Source organism: Tamandua tetradactyla, chromosome 4 (assembly GCF_023851605.1).
Source record: "Tamandua tetradactyla isolate mTamTet1 chromosome 4, mTamTet1.pri, whole genome shotgun sequence".
Taxonomy (NCBI): Eukaryota; Metazoa; Chordata; class Mammalia; order Pilosa; family Myrmecophagidae; genus Tamandua; species Tamandua tetradactyla.
Genome location: NC_135330.1, coordinates 175,369,995 through 175,383,878, shown reverse-complemented (window position 1 = coordinate 175,383,878; position 13,884 = coordinate 175,369,995).

The following is a 13,884-nucleotide window of genomic DNA, read 5'->3' as shown; positions in this document are numbered from 1 at the left end:
ATGTCATATGTCTTATGTGTGCCACACTGTCTTGATTATTATAGCTTTGTAGTAAGTTTTGAAATTGAGAAGTATGAGTTCTCCAACTTTGTTCTTATTTTTCAAGATTGTTTTGGCTATTCTGTGTTCCTTGCATTTCCATATGAATTTTAAGACCAGACAGTTTTTAAGAATATGTTCTATATTTCATTTGTTAAATTTTTTCTAAATACTTTATTCTTTTTGATGCAACTTTCAATGGAGTTATTTTCTGTTTTCTAATTAATTTTTTTTCATTAGAAAAACTGTGGGTTTACAGAACACTCATGCATAAAATATAAGATTCCCACATACCGCCTTATCACCAACACTTGCATTGGTGTGGGAAAGTTTGTTACAATTAATGATAATACTTCTTTTTGTAATTCTACTGTTTTTACCAGAAGTTGTATGTGTTACAATTGATGGAAGATTATCAAAGTAGAACTATAACTATTGTCCATAAGTTTACGTAGGGGTATTTTTTTCCCATATTTCCACCTTTTTATTATTATTATTTTCATGTCTGTCTTTATTTTATTGCTCATCTTAACATACACAGGATAAAGGGATTGTCTCCAGTCACTTATAATGTCATACAATAAGAGTTGCATGGTTACACAATCATGGTTAAAGATAAAGGCTACTGGATCATAGTTCAACAATTTCCAGTATTTCCTTTTGGATATTCTAATACACTAGGAACTAAAAAGATATCTATATGATAAGTCAGTAGTCATAATCATTTTTAAATCCAAATTTCTTAGTTATGCCTCCTTCCTCTTATTTGATCATTCTGTCAATCTTCAGGTATAACTGAGCAATGACAATTTTAACTTCTTCGTATGTTGACCTTTTGGGGTAAAGGAGGATGTTCCTGGGGAGACTGGTACTATGGGGTTTCAGGGCTTATCTGGCATAGGAACAATCTGGAGGTCTTAAGTTTCTGAAAAAAAATAAACTTACTAAGAAGAACATTCATAAAGTCTTAGATCACCCCAGGGTATTCTTCAGGATTTTTCAGAAATACTGTTGGTTGGGATTGGGGAATTATTTTCTTAATTTTATTTTTTTGCATTTTTCACTGCTAGTCTAGAGAAAGACAACTGATTATTGTGTATTGATTATATTCCTTGCTGAACTTTTAAAAAATTAGTTCTTATATGCTTTAATGAATTCTTTAACTTTTTCTGTTTACAAGATCATGTCGTATGCAAATAGAGATAGTTTTACTTTTCTTTTCGGTCTGGGTGCCTTTTATTTATTTTGATTTTAATTTTCTGACAAGAACATCAATATAATGTTGACAAGCAATAGTGAGAGTGGACATATTTGTCCTCTTTCTTATTTTAGGTGGAAAGAACTCAATTTGTATACAAATTCTTTGTCAGATATATGTGTATTTTATGTATTTACTGCCTCTCTGTGACTTCCTGTTACCTTTTCTTAATGCCTTCTATTAATAAGCAAAGGTGCTTCCTTTATTTTTATGAGTTCCAATGTATCAAATTTTTTCTGTTACATTTAATGCTTTTTGCATCTTCTTTAGAAAACATTACCTATCTCAAAGGTATAATGTATTTTACTATGTTTTCTTCTTGGAGCTTTACACTTTTAGCTCAAGGATCTGTAACAAATTATTTTTTGCATTGGTGCTAGGTAAGGATTGAAATGCATTAATTAACATGTGTTTATACCCTTATCCTAAGAAAATACTTTTTCCTGTTGAATATCCTTGATACTTTTGTTGAAAATCAATGGAGCCTGTTTTCATATATTTATTGTTCTATTTCTATTGTATTACATTAATCTATTTTTCTATCCATATACAAACTTGTCTTTTGATTACTATAAATTAATGGTATGACTTGAAAGCAAGCTGATCTGTGAGTCTTTCAACTTTGTTCTCCTTTGTCGTTTGTTTTGGCTGATATAAATCTTTTGCCTTCCATGTAAATTTTAGAGTAAACATTTCTGCTTCTTTTAAAAAGCCAATTGCTTTGTTTGTTTTTTTTACTGGAATTGGATTTACTTTATAGATCTATTTGGGGAGAGTTGAATTTATCAGTCTTCAACTCATGAGCATGGTATATTTCTTTATTTATTTAGATTTTTTTTCTTTCTTCCTTTATCAGTTGTGTTGTTTTGTCCTTCAAGGAATCTCTCCTTTTCATCTAAGTTGTCACATTTACTGACATAAAGTTGGCCATAATAATCATTTTGATGTCTGCAGGATCTGTAGTCATTTTTCTACTTGTATTACTGATATTGTTATTTGTGTTTCCTGTCTTCTTTTCAATCTTTTTTTTATCAAATCAACATTCAGCTTTGTTAATTTTCTCCATTCTTTGTGTCTATTTTATTAATTTATCCTTTTATGTTTAATCCTACTTCTTATAGTGGATGTAATTTTTTCTTCTTTTTTTCCAGTTTCTAAAGGAACAAACAAATCATTGACTGTTTACCAATCTTTTTTTTAAGACAAGCATTAATATGAGTACTAAACCTGCTCTCTACTCAAGTGTTACATGTTTTTCTCCTATTCTTTCTTGAAAATTTATAGAGCACTCATATTTTTTGCGCCACTCATGTTATATAACTAAGCACCTTTTTATATTAAAATGTATATGATCTTATGTATTATTTCATGACAATATATTTTATCTCTTCACGTAGATTTTTAATATCTTTGGGAACACAATTGAAATCATGAGCTATTTTAAATTCTTTTCAAGCTCTTCAAGACAGTAGACATTTAAGTAATATCTGACAGTTGATTAACAAAACAATATATCTCCCTAATATCTCAACTTTAAGTTGATTTATGAATGTAAATATTCTAATCCATGATAGCTCCTAAAGAGTTTTGCAAAATATACTCAGAAAAATAATTGTCAGTCATAATCACATGCATAGCCTCTACATTATTTTTTTTTTCTGCTTTATTGCCAATTGTTAATATTTGTTGTCAGGTATGCTCTTAATATCCAGAGCAAGAATACCATTGGAGGTCCATATATCATATTTCTAAATATTAAGTTATAAACCAAGCCAACAGATTATTAAACTGGTAAATTGATCTTCCACCCTGAAAAAATAAATCTTTAGAACAGTCCAAAAACAATGGTCAACTACAATTCTCAAACTCCTTTTAGTATTGTGATAGAATACATTGAAAAATGAGAGCTAAAAACATCTCCTTGGGTGCATGAGTGGTTCAGTGGTAGAATGCTTGCCTTCCATCCAGGAGACGCAGGTTCTATTCCCAGATCATGTACCAAAAAAACCCAAAAACGTTCTTTCCCTTCTTCTGCCTCTTTTCTCAAGGGATTTTCTGCATGTGTTTATGAATCCCAGTCCTTAGGTCCAAATTTTTTCTTACCATAGGCTGAGGGGTTCACCTATTGTGGTGCACTCCAACCTTGGGAGGACAGGCCAGGGAAGGGGTCAGCACTGGCCCTGGATACAGGCTCAGAGTCAGCTAAACTCTAGGTATCACAGAGGCTAGAAAAGAAAGACTGATTCTGAAAAGCATGTCCAATCATCCCTAAAAATTCTCTGCTCCATCAGAAGGAAGGCCAGTGTAGGGGTCTTTAAAGTTCAGGGCCCAGGACAAGGTCTCTACCTGCTTGAGTCTAAGGACAGTTCTCTTTGTGTCCTTTGATATCAATGGAAAGATTTTCATAGATTTCTATTTTAGCAATATCCCTGTGGTATATGATATTATTAACCAACCAAACAAACAAACAAAAAACAAAAACACACACAAACACTTCCTTTCCAGTGGGGGTGACTTGCCTTTGCTTGTACCAATATGATAAAAACTTCAAATGTCATGAATTACCACCTCTCCTTGCTCTGCCCCCCTTTGTTATTTGCTTGGGGTTGTTACCACAGCATGACTTGACCTTGTCCAACTGATAAGTATCAGAAAATGCCTAAGAGTTCTGGGTTCTACACACAGATGTAGTAATGGGGCTTCTCAGCAGCTCAGTTCTTCATCCTCTTAAGGAGCAATATTTGTCTCACGAAATCCCACTTTCTCCTGAAAACTGTCCCTCATCCTCCACTCACTGAAGCTTAAGTCCAATCCAAGAGGCCAATTGGAAGATATACAATGGACATTTCAACATTTTGTCCTTTCTGTCTGCTAAAGTGAGCAACTAGATTTGGGAAAAATACTGTTTCTCCAAGACAATTAAGTTTTGGATTGAAACAAAGCCTAAAGTTAATCTGAAAGGGATCTCTATGTGGAAAAGTTATGAATAAGTAAAAAGAAGAGAGTGTATATGTGATACACTTTCATGAATAAAGATCGTGTTTTCCTAGAAACACTATAATAAGGACAGAAATAAAAAAAAAGTTTTGCTGCACTTTCAAAAGGCAGAGAAATTTCCTCTAAGAAAAGGAAATTTTCCTTTAGCCCCTACCTCTTCAATGAAGCAACTAAATCCAATACTGACTGTATTAAAATAAGATGCAGAATATGAATTTCCTATTCACATATTTTTAAGCAGTCACTATGCTGCTTTTCTTTTTTAAATAAAGACGAATTGACAGAAAAATAAAGTTTGTGGGGAAAAGATTCCATTTTGTTCTCTTCTAAATTTAATAAAGGAAGGATTATTCCTTTAAATAACTTCACTGTTTACTGTCCTGGCTACTTATAGGGATCCTGTAATGTTTGCCAGTGTAACCAGCAAATCTGGGCTGTCCAGGCATTCAGTTTTTAGTCCTATTTTATTTTCATGTGAAAGAAAGCAAATCTATATTTTCCAATTATGAGGGTTTGCCAAAAATCTGTTTTATTTTGCTTCTAAAATTAGCTGATGATGTATAAAACCACTACTATTAAAGTATATCTGATAAACATTAACATATTTACTATTTTTATAAGGAGACTGTTGCATCTTCTTAACTTTGATTTTCTTTCATAGAATCTACAATGACAGCGGACTGCTAACAGGGATTATCAGACTTCTTTTGTTTTCCTTAGAGTTTTTTTTTTTTAAATCACAATCTTTGGAGGCAGGGTTTCTTCTCTTGACACTATTTAAATTTTACCTCTTCACAATTAGATGAAAATACATGTACTCAATCCTAAATTATCAATGTTTCAGAGTGTTGTCTGCTGTAGATGGTTTTTAAATCAAAAAGGTGTGTTTAAAAATCATGCAAATCTAATCAATCTGGTTATATTCAACTTCGCCAAGATAATTTACCTTTGGAATGTGACCAACTCTTGAAATGTAATCTGAAAAAAGAATTGTTTCGTGTAAAGTTTCTGAACAAGAGAGAAGAGGAGAGCATGCTATACTTTCATATACACCATTGTTTCCTTGCACAAGCACTACAATAGGAGGGAAGTTCACAGTACATAAAGCAAAAAATGAAAGGAAATACAAAGAAGGGTTCCCATATCCTTACTGTAAGGTAAGTGAATAAAACAGGAAACATGATGACATTTGATTATTTGACTACATACTTTTGCATGTGTTCAAAGGTGGTGCCACTTGCCAACAGGGATTCCCTTTGCTTAAGATTGCAAATGTGTTCCCAGCCATTTCTGTCATCCTTTAACTAACAAGCAGGCAAACTAGCAAACAAAAAAGTCTTTAAAGTAAAAGGGCTTTTCAAAGTAAAATTTGGGGGATTGGATGAAACTATGAAACTATGTTCTTTTTCCTGTTGTTAAAATCAGTGACATCAGTTTTAGGTGTTTCAGGTATTTTAGGTACTGTGGAAGCCCAATAATCTCTCTTTTTTTTCCCCTGGACAAAAGTCAATTATTGAGCAATTGCTAATATTATTAAAATTTGATGTGCATTTAAATACAAAGCCTAAACATAACCGATCTGTTTATTTTTGCTGACTCAGACTATCATAATGAATCCAATCAATATGTGCTAGGAGAAGACATGGAACTGTTTGGGCTATGATTCGTTCAGAAGCAAAGCATCTGCCACACTCAGATACTTCGGTTTTCATTTGAAGGGATTCCAAGGAAGACAACACCCCCAGGGAACACCAAATATTTGGTATCCTTCAAAAGAGTTTTTAGCAAATGCATTCAGATAGATTGTTGTTAATTCCGGAGATGCACAGGGGACATTTGCATAGTCTTTAATATTTACCATATGGTCACACCCACTATGTCTTAACAGCCAAAACACTATGAGGCTTGAGGAGAGAGCAGGTGGTTTGAGGCAGAAGAAAAGATAGCTCTTGTCTAGTGGAAACAGGAAGGCAGTGGGAGGGCTAGAAGCCACTTCAGGTTGTATCTAGGGAAGCTATATCATCCCTTTGGAAAAAAAAATAACAGTGACAAGATGATTCAGAACCTGTACTCAGGAAATCATCTACATTTTCCCCCTTTTTCTTTGCTTTTGGTATTTTATAAAGATAAATTTTGAAATGCCAGCCTGTTTTGCAGTCCTAAGGGGTTTTTCTGGCCCATTTTTTTAGATCAAAACTTTAAAGTGGCAGAGGCATTTCACGATGAAAAGTGAGGTGTCTGGTAGTAACAGGGATAGTGGCAAGGTGAGAAATTCAAGAGAAAGAAAGCATGCCTAGGAAGAGATGCCAGATGTTGGCTGAGCTTTCTCTTGTCACCTTGAGAGTCCCAGCCCAGCTCTGTTCTCTCATAAACTCTTGACCTTTGTTAGTTTCAAAATGAATGTCCTTCTTTCCCAAGTCATGAAAAGTAGTGAAGTTGGATGTTATTTGACTCAAATCACAGGGTAAATGACTAAAGGTGATGTATGATACTGAGTTCAATTTTCAAGAAAGAAAAAAACAATTTTAACTGAAGATGACACATTGTGTAATTGTGATGACCTTAACTTCCTGAGAAAGATGCAAAGTGTTTTCCATGCAGCCTCAGATAAAATTGACCATTTACATGATTTGTCTATTCAGAATCATATCTTTCCCTTGTCTTGTTTCCTAGCTTCTCAGAGCATTCTCACTGCCATAGTTTCTTTTGGATTTTCCATTTTAGACAGTGCTCTTTCTTTTTATTAAACCTACTTTCTTTACTCCAGGAAAAATATGTTAGTCCTATTGCCATTTCCCCTCTGCTTAAAGACTGTTACTCTTCCAAATGGGTTTTGAATTTTAAAAGGGATACTTTACGCTTTCTACACAGAGGGTGCAACCTATCAGAGGCAGGATGGAAATACTTCAGGGACAGAGAGAAATGAGTATGCCATGATGTTTCTGGTTCAGTGCTAACACTGGATCTGATTATCTACTAGCTGTCAGAAGTGTAACTGGTGGGTAGAACTCCTCCTTCCCATTCTGAGACATTTTGAAATCTTTATGCATTCTAGTAATTCATTTTCAAATTTATCTTTTGAGAGGAATTTAACCCAGTTAAATTGAGAGGCTGTTTTAAAAATATAGAACAAATTCTCACTCTTCACAAATATGCCATAAGTCCAACACCCTGGTCTGTTCCATGTGCAAATTCCCTCAAATTGATCAAAGATCCATAGAGCCAGAGTTGTTTTTATCTTTAGAAATGAAATAAACAGTATAGGAGGTTTGAGTAAAACCACTATTTCATATCAAGCCCAATAATATTTGGTTAAGAATCTCGATTAGTGAAATTTCTCCCCCTTCACTGGACAAATGCAAACTATATAATTAATTTTACAGGGCTGAAGCATATGCTCATAGTTTTTTGAGAAAAGAGAGTCAATTTCTTCAGGGGCCACTTAGTTATTACTGGAGCCTTTAGGTTAGAGTGATGCTGAAAAATGAAAGAGTGCTAAGGTATTGGGGATATTTGGATAGGTGACACTATGGTTCTTTGAAATAAAGTATATGAGCGTTTGAGATTAAAAAAAATCTACCTGTGATTCATTGTTCAATGAACATTGTGTCCCCAGCTCATGGTTTAGAGATTCACATATTGTAGGTGCTCCATAAATCCTTGCAGAGTACAAGAGTGAGGGTGAAAACAGTTCACCTATGAGATCTATTAACTTATTATCTCCAAAGTTGATTCAACTGGATGCATAGGCTGATATTTGCTTCTTTATCATTGTTTCATGTGTGCCCATGGTTGTAGTTCTGTCTAAAGGACTCACCTGCCCAATGAGCAGTAAGGCATGCGTCTTCAGGTAAAGGTACTTAAGTAACTGCTCTCCTAGGTTAGAACCAGCAAACGAGCTCTCTGCTTTACTTGGAGTAGGACATCCCTTTGAGAAAGCAAGATCAGGAAACTGATAATTGCCCTGATTGAAAGAGTCTTTGATGGAACCTGGTTTAAAACTTGAGCCTTGATTCTCAGGATAAATAATTAGACTAGAGTCAGTGCCCTGAGCCAAGGTATCTTGCTAAGTTATTGCTGAAGTAATCCCTAAGGAAACCAAGATCCAGACTGTATGGAGTGCTGTAAAGGATGATGTCAACACCTTGAATTAAACCTTGAATATGGTCCGCTATAGGGAAAGTTTATTTAAACTTACATGTAATATTATGTTTGCTTAACTATATAGGTAAAAATAAATGGTCAGAAATCACTCCACTCTTAGAATAATGGCATTTTAGGATATATGGACATGCTTCTAGCCTGTATTAATTCTGTTTTCTTTGCACACATGTGTGTTAACTGCCAGTGGATTTTTTTTTTTCATTTGTGCTAGTTTCTTTGAAGAGAAAGTGACATACGGGGTAAAGGATTATTGTTTCTTAACCATGGAGAAACATTTTTACATAAAATTATGGAGAAATAAATTTCAGCATAATTCAAAGACAGCCTTTTAGGTTTTTATAAAAGATAAAATGTATGAGAAAAGCCATGGTGTACCTTTTTGATGTTTTTGTGTACAACATCTAGGAAGGCATATGATGGTGAGTGTTTCTCTTGGCCTAAAGTTGGTATCTAAATAGCTTCGATGCCAAGAATAATTCTCAGAAATGTGAGCATTAGTCACTGCATTAAAAATCCATATATGGTAAAATTTATTTAAAAGAAACATGGGTTTATGAGTTATCCAAATCAAATGTTAAAAAGACAACCTGGCTAAATTTATCTCTGTCTCTGTCTCTCTCTCTCCTTCTCACATACACACACACACACACACGCACACACACACTTTTCTTTTTTTAATCCACTGGAAAGTTATTTAAAGCAATCACTTTTCTGTTTCAACGTAACTTTCTCTTACAGAAGAAATATCCCTTCTTGACCACATATTCTGCTGGTTATGTTTAATTAACTAAACTTTCTATTGCTTTCTGATTGTAAGTTCAATTTATATTAGGGTCCTCTTTTAAATTTAAAGCCCAAATTCAGTCCCATATAACAAGTGCTAATTAATGAATGCTTCATTTACTCAGACTGGAAGAGACTGTGATGGAGAGTGGGAACCAGCTTCTTTTTCTGACTCTCTATGGCTTGGATGTTGGGTTATTTATTGAAGAAATGAAGCCTTTACCAGTTATGTACATGGAGCATCTGCAAGTATTTGGAAAACTTGAGCACATGCAGTAGGATATTGGCACTATTTTTTTTGGTTGTGGTTTCCCTTTCAGTACATTATTTGTGACTTGATTTGTAATTTTATGGCTCAATTATAGCACCCATGAAACAGGAGTTTTAAGATCTAGAGTCCTTGGAGGGATGCATAGCACTAAAATCTTCCCTATAATTAGCCAGAAAGAATATTTCATCAGTGCTTAGGAAGTAAAAACAAAAAGGATATACTACACAGCCTATACAATAGAACAGCAACTTTTTCTCTCTGCCCAGGTCTCTAGTTGGGCTGGCTATGCTGTGACATTATGCTAGCTACCAGCAGACCTAGAAATGGGGTCTGGATAAGTTGATAAGAAGTGAGCTTGTCTAAGGCAGTGATCCCTTGAGAGCATTGGGAGTTAAAATCTGGAAAGATCATCTTAAAACACCAAACTTAAAAATAAAATATAGAACCAAGAATCAGAAGCCAGATGTGAACAAAGTTAGAAAGGAAACTGATTTGGAGTAAAGAAACATGATCTCAAGAAATTCTGTAACTAGCTTATTTGGGGAGAGGGCTAGTTGGAGCAACACTTCACCTTTATTTCTTGAACATATATGGTTTGAGGCACGTTAGGTTGATAAACAACAAACATTTCTCAACCTTGCTGCATATTGCAATAAACTGGGAACTTTAAAAATTCAAATCTCACCCCTAGCGATCCTGATTTCATTGTTCTAGGATATAACCTGAGTACTGACTGGGATTTGTAAACTTCCCCAGGTGAACCCAACATGCAAACAAGGTTGGGCACCACTGAGTAGAGGTTGGAGGTAAGCCACAGCAACAGGCATTAGCAATAATATAGGGGCCAGAAAGGAAATGGAAACCTATGTTTCAGCATTATTTGCCCTAGGAAGGCTTCCTTGAACCATAATCTGAGTTGGGAACTTTTGATGTAGGCTTCCATTCACTTTCTGTATAACTGCATGATAATGAAACTCACAAAAAGACAGTGATAGTGGAAAAAAAGTTTTTATCAATGAGCTGCTGCAACCAGGTGGCATATTTAATGATGTAAATAGGACACACCATGGCCTTATGATTCAGTCTTTCAGAAAAAATCTGTTATCAATCGGAAAGCCCCTAAGAGAAGTTGCTCATTCTGACAAATGGGTTATAATGATTGCCTCAATATTGTAGGGCGGGTAGAACATAATATATGTATGTGCAAAATTTCCATTTACAAATAGGATGCCAAGTCACAGTTAATGTGCTGATTAATAGTGAATACTTTTTTAGTATAAGTATGTTCCTTGCAATATTTGAGACATACTTATATTGACATATTATTCATCAGAGCTTCAAATTTAACTGGGCATCCTGCTTTATTTTTATTTTTTCCCCCTAAATCTTCCAACCTGGATTCTGTGGACAGAATTCATATCCAGCTGAGTAAGAGATGTTCAGAGACAAACCTGAAAGATAGAACCACATTAATAGAAAGTGAACAACTCCTAGGAAAATAACTAATGGGTGGCAAGTATTTTGCAGATCATGTTCAATAAACTCAAGCTCAAAACAACTGACAGCACGGCTCAGTATTTAAATGAGTTGGAATAAATGCTCAAGCCAAATGAAGAGCTCTGCAATGTGTTACAAGATTCCTGACATAAAGAATTAACCATCCAGTGCAGCTGTGTATAAGACAATGACTGGTACGGGGCCCCACAGACAGACATCAGTAGAACCTGCAGAGAACTCAATCAGGAGAGAAAGAAGGAATCACAAGAGACAAAACTAATCTCTGGTGACAAAAATCAGGATAGTGATTGACCTAGTTGTGGGAAACTGACTAGAAACTGGCATGAGGGATATTTCTGGGGTGATGAATTGTCTTCTATCTTGACCAGGGTGTGGTTTATGAGTATGCATGTTTTTCAAAGTCATTAAAATGTACAGTTAAGATATGGGCATTTCAGAGTACATAGGTTATGCCTAAAATATAAAACAAATAAAAATGTGGAGGTACATAAGGGAGCACATTGATTAATAGATGGGATATAAAAGGGGAGAAACTTTCTTCTGCAAGGACCATCTCAGTTTATGTCATAGTCACCACTAATATGGATGGCTTTGACGAAGACAGAAAGGGTATTTTAATCAAATTTAAATATGGCATTAAGCTGAAAGAAATGGTGTGCATGGTAGCAATATTAAGATCTGAAAAGAACTTGACAACAAAGAAATCAATTGAATTCTGCAAGATGGCATTTGCTTGAAATAGATTAAAGGTTGCAAACCTGAGGGGCAAAATGTGGTATTTCAGAAGTATAAGTGTTTTTACAGCAATCCTTCAGAATTTTAGTTTAAAAAAATTAACAGTGCAATATTATCATTAGAGAAACTAATAAAGTTTTACCTTGGGTATTTAAAGTGCCTCAAGTGGTAAGATTCCGTCTGCCTGGCTGATTGGGAACCCAAGATGGACTGAGGAGCCGACAGTGGAATACAGACTTTTGTTCTGGGTCAAGGTGAGGCTGCGGGATTAATTTGGGTGTGTGGTGACAATGGGATTCTCATTCTGAATTCCAGCACCACACAGACTTACCCACAGAATTTGAGGACGTCGTGGAGAACTTCAGGCTGCTCACCTGAGGGGCAATGCCTTCCCAGCTAAGCCTGACACGGCAGAGAGCACAGCAGCATGTTTTCCCTGCAGGCAGGCTGGGCGCATGAGGGGAAGAAGAGGAGTGAAGAATGCCCAGTTCTTCTCTCAAACTCAAACGCTTGGTAAGATACTCCCCTAAAGAGGGGGCATAGAGAGACCAGAAGGGCTATGCAAGTGAGTGTGCCTCCACTTGAAAAGAAACAACAGTATTCAGGAATGTTTTCACCTAACCCTGAGCTGCGTTATTAACGGTAGAATATCTATGAAAAGCAGTGAATACATAAAATATTAAATCTGGACACTCCCAACACCTCCAGCAATCTACTAAATAAAACAGCTCTTGATATTTCTTGCTTAAAACTCTTGAATCCATTTATTGAAATACTTTAAAATATGTAGATCTAATAATTGAATAACTGAAAAATATTGAGAGTAGAAACAGTGGGGAGAAAAAATAAGAATGGGAGTGAAGAAAGCTTAAGGCAAACCTGTTGCCTGTAATTTACTTTATTTGAAAATTGATTTAAGAATCAGGCTACAAAATGAAGTGGAAAGATACTTTCTAATTGTGCTGGAAAAAAACACAAAATTATGAAGAATTTCATAATTCATACAGTTAGTGAATTGAGAGCTGTGGAGAGTCAGGTTTCAGACAAAAATGAAGGTCCATAGAAGAGTTTTGTCTCCTATCATCTCTACAATGATGGGGACTTTTATATGCATATTTGACATGACTTTTATCAGTTGAGTTGCTTCCCAATAAATGAGAGCCTTTTGTCTAATTAGAATGAGCCTTCAACAACTTTACAGGACACACAGAGAAAAGGGAAAATAGTACGATTGGCTGCCATAATGTAATAATGTAATGTAATAAGAAATAGGCTGAATGTTTTCAAAGATATGAATTAGACTGTGTGGTGGAGAAGTAATGCTAGGATTTATAGATAGAATCAGCAAACACTAAAAAAAGGAAATTGCTAATATGACGGGATAAGTGTTGATATTGTACACATACATACACACAGGGACAACAAAAAGCTATTAACTGAAGTGCAGGGCACGAGTTTCTTCTTATTAGATTTTATTTTATCATACATTTGAGGAAGGCTGAAGAAAGAGAACAAAACAAGCACCACTCTTGTCCTCATGAAGCTTTCTTTCTATGCTAGATAAAACTCTGTTCAACCGTAATGAAAGCTTGCAGTGAACACATTCATTGTAACAGTTTTCTGAGCCCAGGGAAGGTGTTAGGAACATTTAATTGGAAACGATGTCTGTCTTATAGCTCAGCTCTTGCTTCTTCGTCCCCACCCCTTGAATCTTATATTGAGCCACGGGTCAATTCTGGCCTCTTTTTATAATGCTATAGTCTTCAGGAGTGCATAGAGCTTTAGTAGATATTATATTGATAATTTTGGTGCTCTGTTTTGATAGTTTTGAGAGGGGGAATAAATCCTATTTCCCCTTTACTTCTCCCCTTCAAAGTTTTTGATTTAGCACCAAGGAAAAATGCAAGTTCAGGCGAAGGGGTAGGACATAATAAATGTGATTAACATATACAACATGATTAGAAAATACCAACTGAAGATACTGAAACCTCACAAAGAAACTCATGTTGCATTCCCTATAAAAGAGTCTGTTCAGATTGATAGTTACTCAATTAGGAATATATATCTTTCTAAGATATGTGTGCTCTAACAATTCTTGGCATGTAGAAAGAGTGGTATG